Below are 12,845 nucleotides of genomic sequence, written 5' to 3'. Positions count from 1 at the left end.
GTAGGGACCAGTGTATTTATTTTAATTACATTCATCACAATGCTTTCAAGCCTATACAAGAGAGATTCACTTCAGGAAGGGCAAAAGTCTACAAGAATTACTCCGATCCACGATCAAACAGCTTGCCGAGTTGTACTAAGGTTCAATCAAATAAATGAAATGACCCCAAATACCGATGTGGCCGTGTGGAATGTGAATCTCACGGAGGGTTAACTTCTCATATTATCAAAATGTCCTAAAATTTCTATAAAATCCAAATTCACAAAAAAAAATCATCAAGCTCTAAGATATTTAAATTTGAATCAATCATTCAAAACACTTAAAGCAAACTTCATCCACCTCCGCAACAGTTTGTCGGGGTGGCAAATTTAATATATAACTTCAGCTACAAAGAGCCAAATGCCTAGTCAAAAATATATTAGGATTCATTCTCAAACAATTTCCTGTCGATAAAAACGTTGGTACGTTGTCTCTACGGCGGGTTTTGCTGCCAAAATGGCACCGCAGATAAACTGTTATGACCCGGGGCCCTCTGAACGAGTGGTTTGCGGCAAATGGGCCCACGAATTACCGGTTATGGCAAGAGCCAGACGTTCCTTGTTGGATCAAATCTTTTGAGATATGAATCAATAGGATATGATCGATAGGGCACAAAGCCCTCTATTCGCTAAGGTGGATTCAAATTTTGTCCCCTTAGAACAAACATTTAACCCCAGTTCTATAAGTGTCCCTTTGGACGAAGCAACCATGGTCGCCGACAAGGATCTTCTGTTAGGTTGGGTCGACTACCTCTCTGGACTAAGTGAGCCAGGCACGATGGCCTGGGAAAGGAACCAATTGATCTTGATCGGGTCTATCATCCAATTTCCCCAAATCCTTAATGCAAGTATTGTTGAATATATCTATTTTATAATATCAAACAAAACCCAAATTTCCCAAATCTTCTCAAACTTAATCAAATCCATTGCTAGCAACTATATGCCAGAGTACACTGTTATCTCTAGTATTTTCGGATATCTGATTGATAACGGGACTACCTTAATAAGCCAACGTTCTACTAGTGATTTCGTTGAGGGGTAATTAACTATAGGGCCTTTGGGCTCTAGGAAACACAGAACTCTATTGATATAAGTCTCGCAATTGAGAGGCGATAAATCTCTGGTATTGTGTCTTATCTAAAATCCCACTTGCCTTCCAAAATTTAACTCGGATACTTAGTTCCTGTTAAAACTCCCTCGCCGAATAAGAAAAAGCGAGCGCGAGCGGAGGCTGGGGACGAATTTTCGGAGCCCACAGCTGAACCGAAGAAAGCCTAGTCTTCTAAAAAAATATTTTGTAAGCCTTTTTAAAATTTCTTGCATTTATGATTTAGAGATTTTTATTAGCATGCATTGCATTAGAAACTAACTAAAATTAAAATTTAATTGCATTAGTCTTAGATGCATAATACTATTTATAAGTATAAGGCCGCTTATGAATCTTTCTAGATGTCAGCCTTAGTTTTTCATGGATTTTATATGATTAGGTGGTTAACTGACTTTTCTTTTAGGCATGATATAAGTCTATAATGCATTAGTTAGGACACGGGTGTTAGTATTATGTGTAGAATACTGAACCCACTATATATTTAGGGTTCAAGGCTACTACTATCAGTATCGCGTAGTATGCTTTATCTATAGGTAAGTCCTCTATCCTCTAGAGGCTATAAATCCCACCTATTTGTGCTACATGGATAACACCACCTCCATCTTTCTCTCTTATATGCTCAGAGTGCAATATTATCTTTCTCTAATTTCTTTCTCTACCTTAGCCCTTCTAAATGATGGTATGAGCTATACATATTGATCAAGCCAAGTTAAACATTTCCCTACCTCTAAATAGGAAGCACTTAGACTCATCCTTATGTGTCAATCCTATCTTAGAGAATAATATATAGTCCTTAATTAATAGTCTTCTTAGGTCCCAACTTAAGATATAATTAACCACGGGGGCTTGTGCCCATGGGAAACCGAACTCAGCTCAAATAAACCCCACTCGAGCTGATGTAACAGATGGAGGAAATCTCGTAACTTTAATCAAGTTATAGATATCATTACCCATCAAGGTGCATAGGTGAAAGCCATTATCCTTAATAGTTAATCATATGTATGATCTCAACTACCCTCCTATTAACCTTCTTACGAAGAGAGTAAAGGCCTATGACCATTTCATTCTACGGGATAGTACCACTGTACCCTTTACCTTCTGCCCCCACTAAGCGGTATCCTTTTGGAGGCCCATAAATTTTTGGCAACCATGGTGGGATAGGTTTCTCTCGCCTTCTTTAGATTCTATATTATTCTATCATGTGTATACTCTAGGTTTGGTCCTCCTTAGTTAAGTCCGTCCTATTCTTAGCTATGGTCCTCTCTAATTAGGTCCATTTCTCCGTAGTTAGGTTCCTCTCTAGTTAGGTTCCTTTCTTTTTGGCCTCTTAGGTTATTTCATCCCTTATCATTCCTTCGGTTACCATTTATTTTGGTTCTAACTCATGGGTGACACTTTATGAGTCCCTACTGACCAGTTCTCTCATTGGGTGAATCTCTTTTGGTTCCTTCACTGACTCTTTCTTTATCAGCCTTGGCAGGCCAATCCTTTCTGAGGCCACTATCTTTTCTCCCCCAAAGAGGAGAGGTCATGCAGGCAAGTGCCCTTATAGACATCTAATTACTTGATGGACAGTGCATGCACCTGCTTGTCCTACTCATGCTAGTGTGCATCCAAAATACCCTATGGCTAGGTAGTAAGTTCCTAGGCCACTTCTCATTCAGCCTACTCGTCTAGCGATCAGGTGACCAGTACCTACTGCACTTGTTAGTCAGATTGTTCTAATCCTTTAAAGCCAGAAGCCATCAATTACCCCTCTTGTTGCTCCATTAGAGATTGCTCGTGTTTGGGTGCCCCCTCCTTCTTCCTCCTCTAGGAAGAGGGGTGCCTAAACCTATCCCCCTTTACCCTCTTCTCGTCTGGTTTCTATTTTCGCTCGGCTCTCTCACCCAGATACTGCCGAGCAAACCCTGACACTCCCTATACAAGTAGCTCATATTCCCTCATTCATTAACTTAGTGGGTTTAGACATAGCCTCATCCTCTACCTTCGGCTTTGGAAGAAGGGCCCAGAGGAATAAGAAGAGGAGACTATGATTAGCTATATCTGGGGTAACAAGATAGCAGATGGCAGATTATATGGCTTAGTAGGAGCTAGTTTAGTAGAGGGTGGCTGGGAGTGACGTCCACCTTAGGTTATACAGACCCTTGAGGTTATTGTTACACTTGAGATTGATCTATTCCAAGAAGGATGGTTTTCATCACTAGCACATAGTGGTGATGAGGAGGATGTTGCTCGCATCACAGTGGCCCTTCCTATTATTACTACTCTTATGCATACTAGAGTCCCCAAGGATAATGTTGCTAGAGCCCTCACTTAGAGGGATTAAAGCATTATCTGTTCAGCATGGGGTAAAGGTACTGTTAGTAAGGAGAGGTTACTCCACCAGATCTCTCAAATGCATGATCAGTTATAGAAGTAGTCCCTTAGATAGAGGAACTAGTGGTAGAGAGGACATCCACCATGGTAGTAGACTAGTACAGTTCCCTCAATCAGACCTTAGGCAGGTGTTCTCATTATTAGACAATGCCCATGTCATCACGGACATAAACCATAGTTGGAGCTTGCCCGACCTTAGCTTAGTACTATTGTTGTAACTTCCCCTCCATAGTTAGAGGCCCCTACTGGGTCCCATCACAGCAGATAGGTACAGAGATGTCGATAGGTAGACTTATCTATCGAGGTAATGTAGTTAGTTTTAGCAATCAGATAGTAAGACATAGTTGCTCCTTCAAGATTAGAGGTAGTTTTAATAGTTTATGATACTTTGGTAGATATTGATGATGTTGTTTCTCCTAATAGTTCACTTGTCCTGGTAGAGCCAGCTACTATTCTTAGTCCTCATAGGATCTCTTCTCCTATGGGAACATACATAGAGGCTTTTTATCAGACCTTCTCCGAGGAGGACTTACTCAAGAAGAGTCATATGAAGATGTACCTATTTACCGTATGTGTGTTGTCATGAGACGGGACCTTTTAAATGAGTAGAGAGAGCTAGATGATGATGTAGAAGAGCAGGGAGAGGCTAAAGTAGGTGGATCTCCCCGATCAGTTGAGACATATACTATAGTCCTATAGTTATAGACTCAGATGGCTGAGATGGCTAGTACCATGGTGGTGATGACCACCTAGTTGATAATGTTGGGGGCCATGCCCCATGTTATAGGCATAGGTACTCTTACTACATCAAGGGATGAGCCTATAGCACCACTTATGTTAGCACCAAACCCTATAGGAGTTAACATGGCCCAAAGGGCAGTTCCAGTGGAACCTACAATAGTTATTTTTAATTCCCCAGTCCAGAGTCAGTTAGTATAACTATCACCCAGGAAGATTTAGGATTTAATTACACATAAGGTCGAGCATGCCATTTACACTACGAAGGTTGGAGAGGTAGTTAGCAGGAGTGTCCTTATCCAGTAGAGTACGAGCAGGAGCCTTACTCCCCTAGTTTTTCCCCTTCATATTTCAGAGTTCTTAATGAGTTTGAGAACCCAAGTCAGCATGTGGCTTAGTATCGGGCGATATGTTACAATATAAGAGGGAATGATGCATTGATGTTGAGGTTATTTGTCAGTAGCTTAGTTGGGGTAGAATTTTCATTGTATGTTGATCTCCTCAATGATTCAGTCTATACCTTTATAGAGCTTGAGTAGTTATTCATTTAGAGGTTTCTTAGCACCGATCATTGAGTCACAGTGGGTGAGTTGGTTGTAGCCAAGTAGCATCCTCATGAGACTTTACCTGATTATATAGTCAGATGAAGAAACCTTAGTCTTCAGTGTGAGCCTTAGTTATAGTAGCAGCATATAATTGAGATTTTATTAAAGAATATAGATGGTCCTTGTTCTCCTTACTTGAATGATTTCAACATTCAAACCTTTCAAAAGTTACTGATAAAGGTCATCAGTTTACAAAATAGTATACCTGCTGAAGTCCCTCCTAATGTTAAGAGTTAACCCTCGTGTAAACCTCAATGGAAGGAATTTTTAGGCCCACCTCCTCCTACGAGAGGGGAAGTACATAGTATTTTTAAGCCACATAATAAGGGCAAGAAGCCCTTGGTTAGTTCAGTACCACAACAACTGTCAAACACACCTGGGTAGTCAGCAGCATAGTTTAGACCCTCTCGTAGGACCCCAGAGAGTCAGCAGTACCTTTAGGAGAAGCCTAGTAAGGAATATTCCTTTAAGAGGGAGGGTGTGAATAAAATTTTTAAATATCTTATTATAAAGAATATTTTGACATTCCCAATGAATAATCGGGTGGAAGAAGTGGGGAAGATAGATTATCCACTTTATTATCCATTCTATAGCCATGTTGGTCATGTTATTGAAGATTATATGTATTCAAGGATAGAGTTGAGAGACTCATAGTCAGTGGGAAGATCCACTTACAGGACAACAATTTGGTGTAGACCTAGGTAAAGGTTACTTAGATTATTTAGATTATCTCAGGTTCTAGCCAGAGTGATAGTTAGAGTGATGGTCAGAGTAGTGGCAGTAAATTACCCCTTGGTTTTGAGGGAAAGTGACAGTCAACACTCTCTTATAAGATAAAGAGTATGGTCAGACAGGCAGTTCAGAGTTCAAAAATAATTGAGAGGAGGCCTTCACAGGCCAAGTCAATAGTTGCCAGCCTAGTTACTTTGCCGGCTTCTTTTCCTTCTTCTATGATAGTACCTACTAAGCATATTTCTTTTTCTTCATGTACTAGAAAAATATATGAAAGAGAAAAAATTATTGTAACTTCTGAGGGGAATATGGGACCCCTTCTAACACTTACACTAAAGGATTTCATTCTCTCTTCAATTGATGATAAATTAATGGAAGAAGATTATTCTGACTACTTTTTCTCTTTTGTTTCTTCTAGTTCTACTTTTTAAAGCACTCATTCTTATCATGTGTTGCATATTTATGGTAGTGTTAATGATCCTTCATGTGATGATCAGTTTAAGTGTGCGGAAGAGCCTGTGTTTACCATTCCAAAGGGTGGTTGTTATATAAATTCAGAGGATAATTCTGAGAGCCCACTCCAATCACTTTCTTTAGAATCGATGAAAGCTATAACCATTGAGCCAAATAAATCTTCTATTGAGGCTAACTCAATATAGGAAGTTCACTTGTGTTCAAGAAAAGTCCTTCCACTTAGGATGATTAAGAACACTAATGAAAAAGATAAAAATATCTTTACCCAGCTGGATAATCCTATACATTCTTCCCAATAGAAGTTTAGGGAGAAAGGAAAATTCCCTCAACTGGAGGTTGATTATAATGTGTTGGCTCACCTAAGGAAAATCCCTTCTCTTCTTAGTATCTACGATTATCTTATGATGTCTTCCAACTTGAGAGAGACACTGGTGAAAGTACTGCTGGAGCCAAAATCTTATTAAACTTTCTTTGCTTCTGAATTTATTTGGGATACATGTTATTTGTGATATATACTATGTATTATCATTTCAGATCGAGATTTTTTCTTAGAAATTTTTTAGCACAATCATCCCTTATATGTTACCACTGAAGTCAATGGTTATGAGTTGAGTAGGATTCTCATTGACTAGGGTGTTTAAGTCAATATCTTGAGTTATGAAATTTTAAAGAGTCTTGTCCTCTGACATTTAAATCTTACATTTGACAAGATTATATTCAAAGGCTTCAATGACCAAGGCCAATGCACTCTAGGGTCTGTCACCCTGCCTATGAAGTTTGGAGGTTTCCTAACTCAGGTGAAGTTTTATATTATTAAAGTAGATACCTCATATAAGGCTCTCTTAAGAAGGCATTAGATTCATTGATATGGAATGGTGCCCTCTACCTTGCACCAATGCATGAAATATATCATGAATGATGTGGAATATTCCATTCATAGGGATACTCAACCTTTTTTCATGCACGAAATCTCTATCTATGATGATGTCAAACATTACATACCTCAAAAGGCTCGTCGACCTCCACTACCCAATCACTAGTGATACCCACTAATATTGTACAGGGTCCTATGCAACTACTTGCACAGGGTCATATACGCCCACTAGTATAACTTCCATTATAGGTTGTATTGGGGTAGGTGTTTCCACTGCACATTTTGATAGATCTCCTTTTTAGTTTGTGGTTGGGCATGATGTTCCCCCTAATAGAGATAGGGAATGGTTGAGTAAAGGCTAGGGCAAAGATTCAACTCGCCCCATAAATATTTGAGTGCCTCCCCCCTTAGGCCTTTACAGTTCCACTTTGATGGTCGAGTCTGATTTCTCTGATGATGAGATGATTGATGTTCCACATTGCTTAGTTTCCTCACCAGCCCAGGTTTCCACTAATTATAATTCACTACTTACCTTCCATAGGTACGTGATACCTGAGGGTGACTTAGTTGTTGATAGTAGCTCAATTGAGGAAGTAGACATCCGACATTAGACTACTAGCCAACAATCTCTTTCCCATCAAATGTGCCTAATAAGAATTGAGGAATCTCACCAATAATCTTTTGCTACTCCTTTCACTAGTGTTGGTGGTCCACTACAGACTAGCAATTGCTCTATGCCTACACTACGTAATTTCTTTATGCCACCACAATCTAGTGAGTGTGTCTCACAATACCATAATGTAGGTGTCCCATTGAGTCCTAAGAGTCAGGGTCCTATGGAGACCATTACGAATAATAAGGTTACACATGTCCCTAGTTATTTTTCCCCTTTTATGGATAGATATATTGAGCGGGGTATTGTTCCTTCAACTTGGTCCGATGAATGAGCTCTACAGGAAACCCGCATTTGGCAATCTGATATGCCTCAAACCTAAAAAGGTTTGGGTTATATTAAGAAGGATCAATTTACTCATGCCAACATTCATGTTGTATCTCACTCATATTTTATTATTTCCATTATCGATGAGGAAAACTTGGGTGATGTTAAGGATAGGGTCCTTGATGCTCTACATGAGTTCAAAGATGTCACCACTTATACCAAGGATAAATTGTGTGAGGTTAACTTTGGCAATGAATAAGATCCTAGGCCAATTTTTCATAGTGCCTTATTTTCTGACTCTAAGGCTCAAGAGTACATCAAACTACTATCAGAATTTAAAGACTAATTTACCTAGAATTATACTAAGATGCTTAATATAAACCCAAAAGTAGCAGTCCACAAGTTGGCTATCAAGCCATGGGCAATCCTTATTAAATAGTCACCTCATTGGATGAGATTGGAGATTGAACAACATGTAATCGCTTAGATTAAGAATCTTATAGAAGCAAGATTCATTCGTGAAGAAAGTATTCTACCTGGCTCGCCAACATTGTTATAGTCCAGAAAAAGCGGACAGATTCGTGTCTGTATTAACTTCCTTGATTTGAACAAGGCATGCCGTAAAGATGACTTTCCTCTTCCTATCCCTAAGCTTATATTGAATATCACTTCATCCCAGAGCATATTCTCCATCATAGATGGTTCATCTGGTTACAATCAGATAAAGATGACCCTTGAAGAGAAGAAGTTCATTGCATTCCACACACCTATATGTGTATTTAATTACAAGGTGATGCCCTTCGATCTCAAGAATGCTGGAGCCATCTTTTATTACAAGGAGAAGTTCATTGCATGCCATCACTATTATTTCCGATGAGTTGATACAAGAGCAAGTTGAATGCTATGTGGATGATCTAGTAGTCAAAAGCAAGGTCCAAGGAGATTACCTTCGAGATCTGTAAATCATTTGTGAACGCTTGCGTAAGTATAATTTAAAGATGAATCCTTTGAAATGCATATTTAGTGTTAGTGCTAGAAAGTTTTTGGGGTTTATAGTTCACTACCATGACATTGAGATTGATCCTTCCATGATCAAGGTCATAATGGACATGAAACCTTTTAAGAGTTTTACCCAACTAAGCTCATTCCAAGATAAACTTGCTTTCCTATGAAGATTTATCTCTAATCTTTATGGGAGATGTCACCCCTTCATTACCCTCAAAAAGAAGGATGCTCATTTTAATTGGGAAGAAAATTGTCAGGAGGCCTTTGAGAATATAAAGTGCTACTTGATGAACCCCCATGTGTTAGTTCCACCCATCCCGAGAAGGCAGTTAATTCTTTATACTATGGCCATGGATGATTCTTTAGGTGCACTTTTAGCTCAAGAGAATAAAGCAAGAAAAATGCCTTGTATTACCTTAGCAGACAATTAATACATGTAGAGCTAAAATACCGAGCAATGGAAAAGTAATATTTGGCTTTGATCTTTATAGTATAGAAGCTTAGACATTACATGCTTTCACACAAGTTCAACTTGATTTCTCAACTCAACCCTTTATAATATTTTATGCACATTAAACCCTCTCAGGTCAATTAGCACATTGTTCTATGATCCTACCATAGTTTGATATTACTTTTGTCCCTCAACGGTTTGTCAAAGGACAGGCTATAGCTGACTTTCTTGCTGCTCACTTAATCGCTACAAATTTCTCAATCAATGATGATTTACCTAATGAAATAATCAAGAGTGTGGAAGAATAGGAGTCCCTTACTTGAGAGTTTTGCGTTGACAGTGCATCCTCCATTAAATCCTTATATCCAAATAAAATTCCCATAGTTAGGGTAGGTTTGGGCCTTATTTTTATATCCCCTAAAGGTCACACCCTTCGGTACTCCTATAGTCTTTCAGAACCTCATATCAATAATGAAGTTGAGTACGAAGCTCAAATTTTTAGACTGGAGTTGGCCTTTTAAATGAAGATTATGCTTGCAAAATCTTTGGAGATTCGCAACAAATCATCAATCAAGTAGCTGGAGTCTTTTAAGAGCTTAAGCCTGAGCTCTTATCCTTTCATAATAAGTAAATAAAGCACTTGTGTTTGATTCCTAAAGTGACCTTGGCTAAAATCTCTCGATCTGTAAATGGAAAAGCATATGTATTATCCATACTAGCTAAAGAGTTAGCTAACCCAATTGGAAACTAAGTGTCTATTATTATCTAGTATCATCAAGCCATGTGCCCCGCAGACTTATCTTCTCATGATCAAGGCCTTACAGTCTTTACTATTGAGGAAGATTCAAACTTGAGAGTCCCCTTTGTTGAGTATTTAAAGCAAGGTCAGCTCCCTGATGATCGATCTCTTACTACTCAAATTTGAAAGCGAACCTTATCATTTGTTTATGTAAATGACACCTTATATTGATGCATTTTGACCAAATATTGTTACGTTGCATTAACAATGAGGCTCGTAAGGTCATGGGAGAGATACACAAGGGCTTTGTGGTGATCATTAGTCTAAACCAAAGATGAAGGACATAATTAAATGCCTTAGTTACTATTGTCCGACCATAATCCATGATTGTATGAAGTATATTAGAAAGTGCCATCAGTACTAAATTCACGGCATAGTAATTCACCAACCTCCTAATCCGCTGCACCCTACTATATCATCCTTACCATTTGAAGGTTGGGGCATGGATATAGTGGGTCCTATCAACCCTCCTTACTCAAAGGGTCATATATTTATTTTAGCTACCACTGATTACTTCTCTAAGTGGGCAGAAGCTATTCTACTTAAGGAAGTTAAATGAGAGGACGTGATGCATTTCTTTTGCGATCACATTATTTACCGCTTCAGTGCTCTTATTGTATACTTTTTTTAAAATGGTCTATCATTTAGAAGCACGAAAATCACTAAATTTATCCGATGTCATAACATTAATTGGCTATACTCTTCGATTTACTACCTTAAAGCCAATTACTTGGTAGAGGCATTTAATTAAACTCTTATATAATTGATAATAAAAATTCTTATGGCAAATAAGCGAGAGTGTCATTTTAAGTTACCTAAGGTATTATTGTCTTATAGGACTACATATTAAACTCCTACTCAGTCTACCCCATCTGCTTTGGCCTTCACGGTTGAAGCTGTCCACCCACTTGAGATCGAGCTCCCCTTATTGTGTGTGGTAGTTAGCCATAATCTTTCTCATAAGGATAATGCCCGACTACGATTAGAAGAACTTGATGGTTTAGAAGAGCTTCATATATATGCTCATCAGAATCTCAAGCTATACTAGGCCCGTTTGGCCTGGCACATTATCGCCTTATTCATTCTCGTGTTTTTTGAGTTGGCAAATAATTTATTATCATTTCACGCCATCACCGAAGTGGTAAGTTTGAGCTTATTTGGGAAGTCCCCTTTACCATAGAGAAAGTCTATGAAGGTGGTTCTTACCTACTCATTGATGCAAAAGGTGTTCAACATATGCTTGTCATCAATGGTTAGTACTTGAAAAAGTATTATGCTTGAGTTATGTACATTGTAGGGGGAGCTTCCCTACCACCTATAAATATTCCTTTATATAGGTACCACCTAAAGGGATATCTCTTACTTTTTGATAATTTGTATGGCCACGATGATTTGTCCTCTACCATGTGATGTTTGTTATGATGAGTATAAGACTATTCTTAAAGGTAATAAGTTGATATGTTATAGGGATGTTTGTGTACCCCAATCACATTGGTGTTATTACATAGAACCTTTAATTTATCTCCCCCTTGCGAGGATTTATCCCCCAGTTTCACTTTTTACCCCCAAATATTGTCTGGAATATTAGAACTATTCACTTACATCCCTTAGGGAATATGATACTGGGTCCATACCAACCTATATTAGTCAGGAATGATAATATTGATCCACTATCATAATGTGGATTTCATTCATTCATTAATTTTGTTATAATTATGCTCCCCAGTTTATTCACATCAGTTGAATGTGGCTTAGGTTATTAAAGCCAATGTTTCACTTCTTTACAGGTCCTGTATAATCTCTCTATCTCTCTAGTTTTTTTCATGTGATAAATATGATTTGGGTTATCAAAGCCAACCATATCTCCCTCTCTTTGTATTACAGTCATTAGAGGATATTTCATAATATGAGTAACTCATGGATATGATAAATTTTTGCTCTACCATGTGTTATCTTTAACAACATGGGGTATGTACAATCTATGACAATGAATATATATATTATGGTGATAAAAGAGAGGGAAACTCTCAGTTAAGTAGAATCAGTTTCCCTTGTCATAGGTGGAACCCAGTTTTACTCTCCAAGAGCTCAAGTTCCCCCAGACTTCTCTCCCTTTCCCTCTCCTTTGAAGCATCTCGGTGATTACTTCAGATATGACCATGCACTTATTTTGTTATGATTCTTTATAATCATCATTATCCTCAGTGGTGATGTCGTACATCTTAACATTGATGTTAACATCACTTCCTTAAAGGCTTAGATTTTATAGGGAAGGGTCAGCCCCCTTTATGCTCTCTTTTGTGCAACCTACTCTCTCATTCATACCCTATTCTTAGCTACCAGAGTAGTTTTATGGATGCATTGGTGTTGCTTTCACCTCACAGGACCCCACGAGTTGGTTTGAGAGTTACCACTACAATCTTTTGATGATTATTGACCCTATTCAAAGTTTTTATCCTTGGTGGTGTGTGTGTCCCCTCGCTACTTCAATTTGTCTCCCCGATTATGATGTGGTACATCATGTCTCAAATATTGACATCACCACTTTATGAGCTTTACTTTTCTAGTAGAAGATTAACTCCCTAGCTTCTTTAGCAACATACTTCCCTATTAGGGCCCAACTCTTTACTTCCAGAGAGGTTCCTTGGATGTGTTAATGTTGCTTTCACTTCTTATAAAGTCCTATCAATTAGTATGGGTGT

Source organism: Dendrobium catenatum, unplaced genomic scaffold (genome assembly GCF_001605985.2).
Source record: "Dendrobium catenatum unplaced genomic scaffold, ASM160598v2 fragScaff_scaffold_909, whole genome shotgun sequence".
NCBI classification, from domain to species: Eukaryota; Viridiplantae; Streptophyta; class Magnoliopsida; order Asparagales; family Orchidaceae; genus Dendrobium; species Dendrobium catenatum.
Note: the sequence above shows the minus strand (reverse complement) of the source record.